Source organism: Vidua chalybeata, chromosome 27, assembly GCF_026979565.1.
Source record: "Vidua chalybeata isolate OUT-0048 chromosome 27, bVidCha1 merged haplotype, whole genome shotgun sequence".
NCBI lineage: Eukaryota > Metazoa > Chordata > Aves > Passeriformes > Viduidae > Vidua > Vidua chalybeata.
Genome location: NC_071556.1, coordinates 3,619,999 through 3,634,164, shown reverse-complemented (window position 1 = coordinate 3,634,164; position 14,166 = coordinate 3,619,999).

The window sequence follows — 14,166 nt, the reverse complement described above, 5'->3', positions numbered from 1 at the left end:
AGTGAGAGCCCCCGGGAGCGCTCGTGCATTTTGGGACCATTTTGGGTTGTGCTGCCCAAGCTGGATCTATTTGAGGCCTCCTAATAAATCCCTGCTTTATTCTTTAGCTCTGTCCAGCCTCTGTTCTAGCTCAGCCTGCACAAGGCATCAACGGAAGTAAAGGAGTTAATTGGAAAGGATAATTAGTGAGATGGCCCCAGTGGAGGGTCAGGGTGTCCCTGCTGCAGGCAGCTGGGCCAGCTGGGGGTACTGGAGTGTGCTGCCCCCCCTCATCTTGCTCATCCCCAGCTTGCCCTGGCCTCCAACTCCTCCTTGGCTTTTTCTGCTGCCACCAAATTTGAAGGAGCAGCTGCAGCCAGGTTCACACCACGGCTGTACCCACGTGGTGTCATCCTGTGGTGTCTCCTGGTCTGATCCAGCTCAGGCTGGCCCTCGGGCATGCACAGGAGGGAGGCAGGAGCATCTCAGGTGTAGAATACTCGTAGCACGTGTGTCTGTGTGTGTGTTTGTGTGCACGCCTGGATAATTGTATTTGGGATACACGGAGCTGCATGTGTGGGTGTGTAATATACAAATAAATACCTGTGCTTCAAAGTTCTGCGTTTTCCTGTCTCAAAGCCATCTCTCAGTTCAAGACATAAAGGCACACCAGTCTCTCTCTCTCAGCTTTTAATCTCTCTTTCCATAGGCAGCTGCTCTCTCTCTCCCTCTCGAACCTGACAGCGCCGTTCCACGAGTCGCTGTTCCAGGGCCGAGTGTTTTCAATTTATCTGCACAAAGCACTTGTGCTTAATCTGGAGACCACAGGGACGTCCTCAGCCCCTCACCAGGCTCTGCCAGCCAGCCTCAGCAGGGCAGCACTGCCACCGTTTTTTCCCCCTTCTTCCTTTTGGGTAAACTGGAGCCAAGAGCTTAAAGAAAAAAAAAAAAAGAAAAAAAAAATTAGAAAACCAGCCAGGTTTTCAAGGACAGTGTGCTAATGGCAACCCTTTTTTCCTCTTCTCTTTCAGTGTATTTTGCCCTAATATTCTGAATTCCCAAGCATGGCATAACCCTTCTTTCTCACCCATTCTTTCTTGCACTCAAAAAATGTGGGGATGTGGCCTTGGGGATAATGTTTAGTGGTGGGTTGGCAGAGCTGGCCTTAGGAAAAGCTCAGAGGGCTTTTCCAGCCTTAATGATTCCATGATTCTCTGTGTGTCTCCTGGGTGCAGGTCCATGCCCAGGGCTGTGCCCTCAGCCCGGGGTTCAGCTGAGCTGGAGGAGAAATCCTCACCCTTTGTGCTTCCCAGGTGTCCAAAAAGCTCCTGTCCCTTCTGAGCTTCTCCCTACAGGAGCATCCCAAACCACCTCAGTTCCTTTCTCAGGTGCTGAGGTTTCCTCCCAGGCACCCCCAACCAATGCAAGTTTGGGATGAGCCAGATCTGAACACTGAAAAAAAAAAATCCCTGGGGCTCTTTGATGATTTCCAGCAACATTTCCAATTCAACAGGAAAAAAAAAAAAAAAAGCTGAATTTGGAGAAAAAGCTTTCTTTGGGGCCTTTTTTTTCCCCCTGTTTTCCTGGGTGCACATCTCTGAATGATGGAAATAATAAATAGCAATAAAAATACCATGTGAGTCTCAGCTGTCCAGGCTAATAACCAGGCTGAAAAAGGCAGAGGCACTGCTCTGACTTGTGCTTTGGTAAACAGGAGCACACAGTGGCTTGTGTGTTTTCCTACAGAGAACAAAATCAAGATGTAAGGAACCAGTGAGGAGGATGAAGGGGCCACTGAGCAGGGAATGATTAATCTGCAACCTGCTTAATCGGCCTCAGGATAACTGAGAGTTGTCCCTGGATAATTGAGATCAATGGAGTATCATTAGACAGTGCTTTAAAGAGCAGCCAGCTTCAAACGAAGCCAGAGCACTCAGGGGAGTGGCCAGAGCCTGGCAGCAGGGGGAGGATGCTGAGCGGCCACGGGGAAATGGCCCTTGTGCTGCACAGGGGGTGCTCAGGCCCGTGGTGGTTTTGTTCAAGATCAGGACCTGCGACTTTCCAAGCACCTGATCTCTGCCAGGGGGATGTTTGGCAAAGTTGATTCTCTGGCTGAACAAGGCCCATGCTGAGAGGACAGTGCAGTTCAGATTTGCTGATGAGTGTGAGCTGTGTGCCCCACGCTCAAGGAGTGCACAAATCTTTTAATGCTTGCAGCTCCTGAGATGTGCTGCCCAGAGCAGCTGGGGCTGCCCCTGCATCCCTGAATTGTCCAAAGCCAGGCTGGACAGGGCTTGGAGCACCCTGGGACAGTGGGAAGTGTCCCTGCCCATGGCAGGGGTGCCACTGGGTGGACTTTAAGGTCCTTGCTACCCAAACCACGATTCTATGAAAGCTGCCCCTGATGGGAACATCAAAAGTTCACCTCAGTTGTGCAGGTACCATATCTCCAGGTCGTGCCTCCCCTCTGAAAGAGGATCAGGCATTCCTGTGAAGGGTTTGATTCCCTTCTGCCTAAACTGTCTGAGAAGAGAAAATGTGTCTAGGTTGGTTTGTGTTGGGGTTTTTTTTTTTTTTTACCCCACTGCGCTGATGAGGTCAGGGAAAGAAGGTTGTTAATTCCACAGTTTATAAGGGGAAGCTTTTAGCCATTGGTTTCTGTCCAAGTCCTGGCACAAGAATCAAATCCGCAGAAAACAAGACCCCAGTGAGGGAGAAAAGTGTCATTTCCGATCAGGGCAGATCCAAGTGCTGGTAGGCACAAACAAAAGGCGATTTGGCAGCCGTTGACCACGCAGCCTTTTCCTTTCTTCTCTTCCCCAGTGGCTATGGAAACTGCCTTGTTTGTCCTCCTTCCTGAGGAAGGTGGGAATGCAGAGCTCCCCAGGGAAATAAAGAGCCAAAACCAGACCTTCGAGGGCATGAGGGGCTGGGGGCTGTGGGGTGGGGCAGGGGAGCAGGACAGAGACCACCTACAGCAGTGGGTGTCCCCCAGGGGGACTGCTCTGGCTCCCTGCTGATTCTTTGGGTGGCCAAAAAACGGTGATCCAGCTAGTGGGAGGTGTCCCTGTCCATGGCTGGGGGTAGGAATGAAATGATCTGTAAGGTCTCTCCCAAGCCAAACCACTCTGGGATTTTCTCTGACCTGAGCCTGAGTGGCCACGCTGCTGGTGCTCACCAGGCAGATCATCTCCCTCCTTCCCCCACCTGATTAATTTCAGTGACTAAACTGGAGATTTTTATATCTGATTTTTAGTATCTGTTGTCAGCTTCCTTTGGCTCTGGGTGGTTGGGTTTTTCAAACCCAAAAGCCCTTTACAAACTGCTTTTCACAATCTCTCATCTATCCAGGACTTTTTCTCAATGCAAATCCCTGGACTCCAGAAGCTCTGGTTTGAAAAAGGAAAAATAACTGTCATGAGACTTGAGCTGCTGGGCTCAGGGATGGGCGTGAGAAGTTTGAGGTTTACAGATTAAGTATCAGGGAAGCTGTCATGGCTTCAGGGTGCTTTCAGAAGAGCTCAGGACCAGCAGTGTTTACAGCAGAGACTCCTGTGAGGAATTGGTCTCTGATTTGCAAAGCAAGGAGCAGTTTGGGACCAGCCCTTGTCTTGCCCTCTGCAGTGCAGGTTATGAGAGGCTCCTTCCAGCCCTTGCTGCAAAGGAAGTCGTTTCCCAGCTCTTTTGAGTGGCTTGCAAAGGTTAATGAATAAGGAATCAATTAATGGTTTCCTAGCCTTGCACTTTTTCTTTTCATTTAAAGGGTTCCCTTTTTGAAGATTAGTTTAATGTTAAGAATTATCTGGGTTTGCTGAGAGCTAATTAAATGTGGCACCATCTCTCCTTGCCCTGTTCTAGCTCCTCACAGCACTCTGGGACTCCAGGAGCTGGGCAACAGCAAGGAACCCCTCCAGCCCCTGCCTGGGGCAGCAGAGGGGGCTTTTTAGGGTGTAGGGCAGCACCCCAAAGCGTTTTGGGGTTTTTTTCCAGCTCCAGTTTGCTGAGCTTGTGGCTGCAGCCCAGGGCAAATGCCCCACGGGTGCCCTCAGGGAGGACACTCACTGCTCCAGGAGGGGTTGGGGCACCTGGAATTGGACAGGATTAAACCCACACGAGTTTGGAGGAGCCAGGAGCAGATTTCCTTCCTGTCTCAAGAGGGATCCAGCCTGAGGCACTCAAAGGAGTAGCTGGGCATTTGCTCAGAAAGGCAGACACAGGGCAGGGGCATCCAAGGGGTGTGGAGAAGTTCTTGGCTGCTCCCTGCAGCTGCATCCAGCAGTCCTGGTCCTGTCAGGCCACAGCTGGGGCCAGTCCCACCGCAGAGCTCCAGCAGTCGCTGCTCACCTGGGACTCCTTTGCACCAGCAGGCTGAATTCCCATTTTCCCTTAACGTAGGCACTGCTTTGGCAGAATATCTCCCCATCTAGCAGAGTCTGAAGTCATCACAAGCTTCTGTGAACCCAAAGCCATCAAATGCACAGGCAGGACCCACTGAGCTCAGCACACTTGGCTGAGTTTCTCCATTAATCTGGCCCATTTTACAGGACCAACCTTGAAATAAAACACTCGGCACACATTAGCAGTGGTATCAGTAGCTGCACCAGAAAACTCAGAGGTTCAAGCTGGTGGCAGTATTTAATCAAGAAAGTGCTTTTATCTCCCCTTCTGCACTGGGAACCCATCACAACTGGGCAGAGCCTTTTGGTCTGCACTGCTTGGCCGAGATTTTTGTCTGATTTATTAAAGCATTCCCCTATTACCAAAGAGCTGGAGCAGAACCACCCATCAAAGGTTTAAGAGCCTAAAATGGGTGTTAATTAGCCCAGCAGGGGAGGCAGAGTTTCAATGAGGTTTGCCTTTAAACTACTGTTTAGTTTGACAATGTAAAGAGATAAATTTGGTACTTAATCCGAGCCTCACCTAACCAAATAGATTATAGTTGTTACCCGTAGCCAAAATGTAAATAATCTTTAACTTCATGGGGTTTTTATGGAAAGGGGATCCTATTGATACTTGGGACCAGGCCCTGCTGGCCTCTCTCTTGTCCCCCACAGAGCATCCACCACCAAATCCCCCTTAAACCTTCTGCTTGGAAGGGCTGAGGAACAGGGAGGGATGGAGGGGAGCGAGGGCCAGGGCAGAGTTTGGATGCTGAGGGATTTTGGCTCCTGTGTCCCTGGGCACAGGCACCCCGAGCTGGTTTCCACCAACCTCCACTGGAAGAATGCACTGGTTTGGCTACAGTGGGGCAGATCTCAGGGTATTTTCAAGGAAAAAAAAAAAAAAAAGTCTATTTTAGTGATTTCTTTAAAAAATGAGAGAGAAGGGGAAAAAAAAAAAAAAAAAACCCCAGATGCCTAAACCCAGGGGAACCTCGCCAAATATTCCCTTCCTAACTCAAAACTCTGCATAAGGACCAGATCTCTATCCAGCCTGCAAGGAAATTCTCAGCTTGAGCATTGTGTCAGAAGGAAAACCCACTTTTCTAAAGCTCCATTCCTTTTCTTTTCCTTTTTCTTCTCTCCCCCCCCCCCCCCATTAATCCAATCGCCTTGCACAGGAAAGTCAGGGGAAAAAAAGGCAACGGGAATTTACATGGAGCAGGATTTTCACTGGGACTTTCAGATATTTACAATACCTCAAGGAATAAAGAAAACCATTATGGACTTGGAAACCAGGCTGTGCACTCTGTGTGTGTGTGTGTGCATGTGTATAGGCACTGAGATTTTAACCACAGACCCAGAAAAAGAGCCCACAACAAATTTATCTTTACAACTCTTAAATTATCTTTCAGTTGACACTTATTAACCTCCTGCCAAACTCATTATCTACGTGAATAAAGCCCAAGTTATCAAACAGAAATGGCTCATAAGGCTGCTGCCCATGCTTGGGGAAATTTGATTGTGAACAGGCAAGCTGAAACAAGGTTTTATGTATTATTTTTATTTCTCTAAAAAGCTAAATCCTAGGCCTTGCCGAAAGAGGCTCCCAGCACGATGCAAGCAGAGAGTGCAAGTGGCCAAATTACCATAGAGAGAGCTGTGAAATCCAGGCAGAGGAGGCACATCCTGATCTGATTTACACTTTTATGTCTCCGAGCAAGGAGTCCTTCTATCCCCTTCCAGGCTTGGTTCGTTGCTGCGAGTTTCCTTGGGCTGGCACATGACATTGAGAGATGAGGAGTGGGGGGGATTTTGTTTGCTAACAAGGACAGTTTTGGGGCTGGGATTTGCAGCCTTTGTGAAGGGGGGGATATCTGTTACTTTGTGACTATTAATTAATCAATGGAAATAGGCATTTCCTTTGGGCAAATAGCACAGCTTCAAGGATTTGGCTCCTGGGTCTGGACCAGCATTTTCCATCCTGCTCTGACACACCTTCAGGGGAAAAATTACAGACATGTTTCACTACAGTTCCCACTAAGGGCACAATGAGTGTTAATGCCTGTAAAGACCGAGAAATGCAGGTTTTTAGGAAGGGGTTTTATTGTTGCTCAAAGGAAAGAAGGGATTTGCATACCCCAACCTTCTGGAGAGGCAAAGATCCCCCCAGTCAGCAGCTGCTTGTTGAGCCTTGGTACTTGATGGCTCCAAATTAATCGAATAAACAAGGCATCTCTCTGCAAAGAGCAATTAGAGGCAGCCAAGTCCTGCTCCTTTCCCCAGCTGCCTCTGTGACAGGTTAAAACCCCTTCCCTGTGCAGCTTCTGGAGCCTGCTAAGCACAGCTCGGGGCTGACAGCCAGGCTGAGATCTCCCTGTAAGGCAGCGGCCAATTAACCCGATGAAAAGGAGGGAGATGGATCAGACAGGGCTCCTGCCGAGGCAGGCAAGGCCTTTTCGAGTGAGGGAGAGGAGCAGAGAGAGAGAGAGAGAGAATTCAGGGGTCCACAAACCCCACTCTGTGCAAGCTGGTGGTTTAAAGGACACTTTATCTCAGCTATCCCTACAGAGAACAGCATGTGACTCCTGTCCTGAGATTTCCCATTTCTGTTTTTTTCTATTTCCTATTCCTCAAAACACTGTCCCCTCCCCAAGATGCATGTGCACATCCAAGCTGTGATTCCCAGGCCAGCTAATTGTCCAGTTACAGCTCCAGCCCATGCAGTCCCATCCTGCTTGTTTTCTCTTTTCATTCTGCTGATGTTGATGCTCTTGGGCCTGAGAGTTGGATCATTTGTCCTTGGTGCCCAGCTGGAGCAGGAATTGTTTTGTCTCCCTGCTCTGTGCACAGAGCTCACCATCCCCTGATGTGAAGCTCAGATCCACACACTAAAGCAGCACAGAATGTGAGAAATAGAAAAGCTCAAACCTGAGGCATCAGCAGGAGCACAGTTCCGTGCTGCTGTGCCCCCAGGGACTGGGAGATTTGTTGGCAAGGTGAGCCCCAGCCTGTGTAGCCAGCATTGTCCCAACGGCCCCGTGTGCCCCCAGAGTGAGGGTGGCTGTCGGGGTCTGGGTGTCGAGGTGACCCCAAGAGTGTAAAAGTCCTCATTTCCCAGCCTGTGCAGCCAAAGGAGGAGTCTGAATGCGCAGGGTCGGCTTCTCAAGGTTGTTTATTTTCCTTCTCTAGAACATTCTCTCTCTGCCCTGCTGAGCTCTGTCCAGCAGCTCGGCCATGGCATTCTGTCTGCCCTCAGGGCAGTGCTCACATTTTATACCAAAAACTCCGTGTGCCGTGGTTACAATAACGTGCCAATGTCTGTCATTGGTGTTGGACAGTGTGTCTGTGCCTGAAACCAACAGAAAAGTGTCACCAGCACAGCAGGACATGGAGGGCAAGAAGAAGGAGAAGAAGGTCAGGACACGCCCAAATCCCTCCATCTTGTCCCCTTGAACCCCATTCTAAAAAACCCCAAAATTCTACTTTTCTACCCTGTGTTAACTCAACTACCACACTGCTCAAACCCTCGCGGTTTGTAATTCCTCACACAGAGCTGGCAGCTTTTTCCACGGGCTAAAGTGAAAGCCACAGGTGTTTTTGACTTGGTGCCAAGGTCTCTGAGCCCCTGCCAGGGTCTGAGACAGCCAGGGCAGCCAGAGGGATGTCCTGGGTTCCCACAGGTGTCAAGGCAGGAGGGAACTCCCAGAACTGCTCCTGTTCAAACCAGCTGATCAGGACACGTGCTGACCCACAGCCTGCCTCCCCAGGTAAGCACTCCTGTGTCCGTCCAGCAGAGGAGAGCTCTGCCCTGAGCTGAACTTAATGCTGGAGACAGATGAGCGATTGCAGCGTGTTTAATTCATGGCCCCGTGTTTCTATTCCTGGCCGGGCTGTGTGAGGAAGGCACCTCCCAGGACTGCTCCCATGTCCTTTGCGTGCTGCCCTCGCAGCTGTGCATGCTAAGGGCAGGCTCCTGGCCAGCTTTGGGGTGATTTGGGGCCACAGAGGCACAGACAAGGGCAGAGTCCTGCTGGAAAGGGCCACCCTGCTCAGAGGGGCTGCAGCTCCAGGCTGGGCTGCGTGGCCCCACCACAGACTGCCTGAGCACTCTGCACCTCTCCATGTGCTCATCCTGCTGTGTGGGGCACTGATTCCCGTTTTAAAGGCACAAAAGCTGAGACTCAAAGATATCAAGGTCATATGCAAGTATAAAATTGAGTTCAGGCTCCCCTGAGATCAGCCTTGATTGGTCAAATGCTGTCTTCAGCCTGGGTGCACCTCATATGGGGTTTGCACCCTGTAAGGGGACACAGCCACTGCTGCATCTCCCCCTCCTCCCCAGGCAATAATCCATAAGATTATTCTCCAGACTGAGCAGCCTGCACAAGGACAGGTAATTCATGGCTGCAGATGGGCTCTTGCATCCCTCTAACCCCAGCACTGCAGTCCCCCCTGCCATTGCCTTCTGCAGGAATTTCCCGGGCCAAGGCAAGCAGCAAGATCAAGATATATGGAGATATAGAAATATATGGATATATGTACTTTTCTCTCCTTTTCTCTCCTGCGAGCTGCTTGAGAACAAAGTCATTGGCATAGCGTAAATAGGGAGCACACTGGGCTGAGCTGAATCCCCCTGCACCCCCTGCTGTTTCCAATTTGTAGCCCATGTTTTAATTCCCTGCCCCACTGTTCCCTTCCTGCTCTCTAAAAGGCTCCGTCCCGCCCGAGCCGCGGCTGCCGAAGCAGCTGCCGTTTCCAGGCAGATAATGACGAAGATACTTTGGTTCTCATTGGGGTTCCACCCGCAGGAGCCTGCTGCTGCTGCCACCAAAGGACAAAGTTGCCTCTCCTCTTTTATCCTTTTTCTCCCCCTCCGTCCTCTTTTTTTTAACTGCGGGATTGTTTTTATTTTTTTTTTTTTCTTTTAATTTTTATATATAAACTCTGCATCCTGTTGTGTTAGAGGTGGAGGAATGGAAATGTTTGCAAAGCAGAAACTGCTCGTAAAGCATCCTTGTGCCTCCTGGGGTGGTGGAAAGCAAGGGCAGATCCACGCCTGATTTAAGAGCAGAATAATGTTCTTGCATCCTTCCTCCCCACCACACGACACAGGATTTGTGCCGAGAGGCAAACCTCATCTCGCTGGCAGTCCTGAAGTGCTCAGTGGATTGGCTTTGCAGGAGAAGTCTGGGAGGGGAGCGAGGGGAAAACGCAAACGTCACAGGAGCAGGAGCAGCCACGTGGTGAGGAAGGAGCATCCTCTGCCCTGCAGCTCCCTCAGCTTCATTTCTGCTGCATTACAGGAACCAGACCCTCCCGTGGCACAGCTGTGCCCCCAGGCAGAGCCATGGGCACATAAAACTTCCTTCCTTCCCTCCTTCCCTCCTTCCCTCCTTCCCTCCTTCCTTCCTTCCTTCCTTCCTTCCTTCCTTCCTTCCTTCCTTCCTTCCTTCCTTCCTTCCTTCCTTCCTTCCTTCCTTCCTTCCTTCCTTCCTTCCTTCCTTCCTTCCTTCCTTCCTTCCTTCCTTCCTTCCTTCCTTCCTTCCTTCCTTCCTTCCTTCCTTCCTTCCTTCCTTCCTTCCTTCCTTCCTTCCTTCCTTCCTTCCTTCCTTCCTTCCTTCCTTCCTTCCTTCCTTCCTTCCTTCCTTCCTTCCTTCCTTCCTTCCTTCCTTCCTTCCTTCCTTCCTTCCTTCCTTCCTTCCTTCCTTCCTTCCTTCCTTCCTTCCTTCCTTCCTTCCTTCCTTCCTTCCTTCCTTCCTTCCTTCCTTCCTTCCTTCCTTCCTTCCTTCCTTCCTTCCTTCCTTCCTTCCTTCCTTCCTTCCTTCCTTCCTTCCTTCCTTCCTTCCTTCCTTCCTTCCTTCCTTCCTTCCTTCCTTCCTTCCTTCCTTCCTTCCTTCCTTCCTTCCTTCCTTCCTTTTCTGTTGGCTCATGAGTAAATTCAATAAAATTGTGGGAGATTTCTTAGGATTAAGGTCAAATAAAAAGTGAAAAGGCAATTGGATTTATTTTATGATTGATTATAGAAGGTGCAGATATTTATTAGCAGCCGACAGGATAACTGTCAAAATGATTCTTTATCAACAGAAAGAACCCCCAGCAGATGAGTCAAACGTTTCCAGTGTTGTGGGAACAAGATTCAATCAAATACAATTGATGCAGCAAATAAAGATGCCAATGTTAACAGCTACTATATAATTTCAACTGGTCAATCTCTATTTATTTATATATATATAAATGTATTATGCTGCTCTTTTTTTTTTCACTTTTTAAGGAGTCTCTGCCAATTGCAAATGCTGTCAGCGCCTTTGGTTAGAGGTTGAGTCATCTTGTCTGTTCAGCATCTGATACATGCCAAAGGGAGCAACAAAGAGGCCCCAAAGTCACAGGGAAGGGCCACAGAGCCTGGGAGACCTGCAGCCCTGCTTACTGCCAGGTGAACCTGGGGCAAGGACTTACCTGTTTCTTGACTCAATTTCCCCAATTTCCTGTTTGTTTTTGAAGGAGTGCTTTGAACTTGCTGGTTGGAACAGAGCTTGGGGGAGCACTGGAAGCTTTGGGTGGTGCCAGCTCCTGTGCCCACAACAGCCCATCCCCAGCCACCCCAGAGTGATTTTCCCTCTGCCAGCTCCCAAAAAGCCCATTCATGGTGCCAAGGCGTGGCCACAGAGGGTGCTGAGCCTGCTGTGCCTTGCAGCCCTCCGAACACCCCAGCCCTCCCTCCCCCAGGCTGTTCTGGTCCTCCTCCTTTCATCTGTGAGTGGCTCCTATTAGTACAGAGCCATTAAAATTCAAGGTCGGACTTGAGTCTATATTGATCATTACCAGGCAAATTAAAGACATCTTTCTTCTGTTCCTCTTGTGTTACAGTGCCAAGAGGCTCCCACTGTTGGCTTTCACAGGAGGCTGCTGCTGCTCAGTGTCTCTTGGATGGGATCTGCTCCAGCCACCAAGGCCTCATGTCTCCTGTTAAAGAGAGATTCTCCAGGTTTTAACAAAAGCAAATTTAACTCTGAAAGATTGGGAATGCTGTTGGTTAAGGTCTCTGGGCTGTAGCTGAATGCAGGAATCCCTATCAGAAAGGGAAAGTGCAGCATCAGGCCTGGGACAGCTCTCTCTTGTGCAGGGTTTGGCTCTTCACAAGCACAGTGTGGGACACCTTGAGACTGAGATTTTGCCTCCTCCCCTCCCTGTTCCACCTAAAATAACCAGCTTCCCCCCTTCCTTCCCAGTGCTTCAGCCCCTGCAGCTCTCAGCCTCTGGTGCCTGCAGGGGATCCCATCCCTGGCCATTTGCAGGGCTGGAGCACATCAAAGCCAGACCTGCAACTGGGAGCTGCTGCCCCGGGCTGTGCAGACACAGCACAACAATATTCCCTGGCCTGAATGGAGCCCAAGCCACTGCCTGGTGCTCTGGCTGTGCAGCTGCTGGCTCCCAGCTCTGTTCCCCCAGGCTGTGCCCCCCTGCAAGCCCCCCCTGCCTGATGCTGCTGTTGAAGCTGCCCTCTCCCTTAGCCCAGCTCTGGGTGACAAATGCCAGCTTTGACCTTACAGGGAGCACTTGGAGGGGAGTCTTGACGCCAGTGTGAGATCAAAAGAGAAACTCTCTGACAAGTCCCTTTGTAAAGCATCAGGACAGCATCTTCCAAATTATTTCTGTTTATACTTTGCCGGTGACTCATGCGTTGATGTTCTGTCCTGTAGGTTACTCTAAAAACAGGAATAATTACACTGCTAATTATAATTTGAATTATTCATTTTGTTCCCTTCTTCCTTTCTCCTGGAAGAGGGAGATGTATTGTCAGTTGTGGCTGTCTTTGTACGGCATGATTAGATCCTCTCTTGTGCACTGACAGGAGAGATCTCATCAAAATCTGCTTCCAAAAATGGCACCAGGATGGGGAATTTCACAGCTTTCAGCAAGTTAAACACCTCTCCCCTCCAGCAATGTAAATATGAACCTACATCTCCTCATGGTACACACTTATGCACACACACCTTATCCAAGCACAAAACCACATTCATCCCCTTCATCAAAACAACCCCCTTTCCTCAGCTGGAGGAGAAAGCAGGCTCTAATGAGACTGGGAGCATGTGGCACATGTGTTTGTGTGTGTTTTCCTAATTATCGCCTTTCAAGTAAGATTAAACATCTCTCAAAGCTGGACATCTTTCCAATAGGTGAATGAACTCCGGGGCTGATGGTAACATGAAAAATTTTCCCTGTCACAGGCAGACAAACAAATTGTGGGGTGTTTTTTTTCTTCCTTAGGAGAAACATTGCAGTGAAATTGTTACTCTCTGGCCGTTGCCAGAAGTGGAGTTGAAGGGAGTTGAAGGGAGTTGTTCTCACTCAGGCTGGGGCAAATCAGGACAAAGCCCAAAGATGGTTGTGACAGGAAGGAGGTGTGAGGCTGGTTTGAAAGGTAACTTTGGCATCTGATTCTCGCTCCCAGATGGACGATCTCAAGGTCAGAGCCCTGCTTTGTGGATTCAGAGTGGGCTGTGGGAGGAGCTGTTCAGTGGCACGGTTTTCAGGAGTAGGTACTCCTGAAAGATGCTCACCTGGAGGATGTGTGCTGGGGACAAACCCTGAATCATCCCTCTTTTCCCTTCTCCAAGGAATTGCTCACTTGAGGTGAGATCTGGAGCAAAGCAGCCAGACCTCACCTTGGGGTGAGATGTGCAAGGGAACAACAGAGCTGCTGTTTTCTGTGTAATTCCAATTAAGCCTCTGTGTGTGTGGGGGTGATGATAATTACCTGGACAGGTATTCCTTTCTTCCCCAGGGGATCCCTATTTCATTCCACGTACAAAGAGGAGGACAATGACCCAAAAGGTTGCTCTGTGATTTTTGCCTGCTGTAATTCAGTCTCTTGGCCTCAAGACCCCTGTGCACTGTCCCTTGCCCTGTGGCCCTTTCAGCTGAGATCTGCTGAGGTCCAACACCCCTGACAACCCAAGAGCTCCTCTGCTGCCGCTGCTGAGCAGGGCTGGGGCTGCTCCCAGTGGCTCATCCTGCCCTGAACATCCTCCTGCTCCAGCAAAAGCATCTCCCTGCTGTGTTTGTGCAGGGGGGGATGAGCAGCAGCAGCCACTGCGAGGATCCCCATTCCCTCCACGCTTCCTCTCCGAGCAGCACCCGAGGATATCCATTAACTTGAGCAGCCTTGTTCCTTTATCAAGGATTCCTTAAGAAGATCTGGCTGCCTGGGAAGCCGAGCGTGTGCTTCAGACAATGTCTGCACTTCACAGCTTTATTTGTTTAACAGGTCTGATAACAGCGCTGCCTGTTGCACTGAGAGACTGCCCCGTTCAGGCAACAGGCTCGTTCCTTTATCATACATCAATCTAAACTGATTTCACCCTGGAGACTCTAGAAAAAAAGGTGCACAGTCAGGTTATTCCCCTAACAGCTTTATGTTGATATCAGGTCATTGTTTTGCTGTATTTAAATTATCAGAAAAAAAGGGCACGGTGTCTCTCTGTCTCTCTCTTTCTCTCCCATTATTCCTTTGCTGAAACAAAGACACAGGAATGTGTCAGGGAAAGGATTTATCAAAGCCAACAGTCCCATAGTTTTATTTCCTTCTTGTCAGACACAGGGCCCTTATTCAGCTCTTTTATAGGAACCCTGGATTTCCAGTCTGGATCAAACCCAATCTCTGTCTACGACAGCAGGCAGTTTTGTTGGCTTCCATGGCATCACACAAACCCCTGGAGCTGAGTGCTGGTGGCACCCCAGCCAGGCAGCAGGAATCCTTCCCACCTTGGGAAGGTGTAGGCAACGCACTGGAGAAATGAGGTTT